The sequence below is a fragment of the Seriola lalandi genome, unplaced genomic scaffold (genome assembly GCF_002814215.2).
Source record: "Seriola lalandi dorsalis isolate HSWRI2012SDOR001 ecotype SW California unplaced genomic scaffold, Sedor1 jcf7180002053062, whole genome shotgun sequence".
Taxonomy (NCBI): domain Eukaryota; kingdom Metazoa; phylum Chordata; class Actinopteri; order Carangiformes; family Carangidae; genus Seriola; species Seriola lalandi.
Genome location: NW_019523615.1, coordinates 5,979 through 7,706, shown reverse-complemented (window position 1 = coordinate 7,706; position 1,728 = coordinate 5,979). Strand labels below are relative to the sequence as shown.

The 1,728-nt window shown below is 42.3% G+C and overlaps 1 long non-coding RNA gene across 1 annotated transcript; it reads left to right on the top strand.

Moving 5' to 3' along the window:
* Nucleotides 1-431: 431 nt before the first annotated feature.
* On the top strand, nt 432-995 carry LOC147819475 (uncharacterized). The gene is made up of 3 exons (XR_015436892.1): nt 432-519; nt 602-730; nt 828-995. It is a non-coding gene; the product is annotated as an uncharacterized LOC147819475 (long non-coding RNA).
* The last annotated feature ends 733 nt before the right edge of the window (nt 996-1,728 follow it).

Sequence of the window (1,728 nt, the reverse complement as noted above, 5' to 3'; positions counted from 1 at the left end):
GTGTGTGTGTGGGGGGGGGGGGGTTACCAGCCTTAGATTAAACAATGCTATAAAAGCCTTTTAAATCCAGTACTTATGTGTGTCTGGGAATCTGTCTCTGCATGTTTATCAGGTTTATATTGTGCTGTATGGTGAAGATGGGTTCTCACACACAAGAGAACTACAAGTCCCAGGGTGCACTCTGTTCAGGAGGCACTCTCAAGTCACGTTTATACTCAGGTAATCCACCAAAATCTCCAAATATTACTTAAATACTGAAAAATAAGGTGTTATTTTAAGTTTGACAAATACAGCATGATATACATTTTACTACTTAATACCTCATAATATTTATAGTAGCTTTAAAAAATAATTAATTTTGATTTGCTTATTTCTAAACTACTACTGCCTCAGTGTAATCATTGCCTCTGACATCACAGCACAGCAGACAGCTTGGGTCGTGTGTGGGGGGTTCACATCTGGCACGACAGCTCTGGACCATCCCCAACCTGGTACCTCAGACAAGTGGAGGTATCTGAGGTGAGGACCATGTGTTTTGTGTTTGTAAATGTGCTCTGTGCTTGGACTATCAAGATGGTTTATTTGTCTACTTTTAAATCAGATGAACAGAGGGCATGTGAAAGGACGTGCTTGGCTCTTTGTCGGTCAGTGCTGGCTGGCTGTGAACAAAGGTGATGGCCAGGTGGAAAGAATGCTGCGTGTTTGCACCCATGGATTAGGCTTTACTAAGGTAGAGCACTCACATAAACATCTGAATACACACACAAAAAAAACCCCGCTATTCTCTGCTCCCATGTGACCCAGCGTCTCCATCTGTATGCTCGCAGATGTTGTGTTTTAAGCTATCCAACTACTTGGCCGACTTCCACATCTGGATGTCTGTATACAGCTGCCCCTGCCCTAACTTGTTCACACACACTCAAAGACTTAGTGTGTGCCTGCTGCTGCTGTTGGGATACGCATGCATCAACACAGTAATCATATCACAAATAGATTCTGAGGTGGGTTAAGAAGATATTCAAAATTCAAAATTTGGTGCATGAAAGTTTTAAAACTTTATCCCTACAGCTTCGGTTTTTAATCCCTTGTTTACAGTTGCCGTTCGAGTTGGGTATTCTTGATGTATCCGCTGTCTCTGTGACAACTGGAGCATTAAGTGTGGTGGCAGTGTTGCCCGGAGCAACAATGATATCCTTCCTGTTTCGACTGCATGAGGTCAAGCTGAGGAGGTCAGGAGTCCAACATGCAAAGGGTAAAAAGACTGAAAGGCACTGTTTTGAAGGTGAAGTTTGGACTCGCATAGAATGAGTTTACCTTCAGCATAGAATTTTTTTTTCTACAGTACTGAACACCCACTGAGCACTTTTTAGGAACATCATGCTAATACCGGGTAGTGCCTATCTTTGCTCTCAAGTTCTTCATGGCATGTTAGAAACATTCCTTCGAGATTGTAGTCCATGTTGACATGACAGTATCAATTTCAGATTCAGATTTGTCAGCTGAACATTAATGCTCTGAATGCTCCATTCTACCATATCTCAGAGGTCAAGATCGGGTGGAAAGGCCACTGAAGTACACTGAACTCATTTTCATCTTCCTGAAACCAGTTCGAAATGACTTTTGTTTTGTGATATGGTGCGTTATTATGCTGGAAGTAGCCTTTTGAAGATGGGTAAACTGTGGCCATAAAGGGACGCATATGCTCAGCAACAATACTCAGATAGGCTG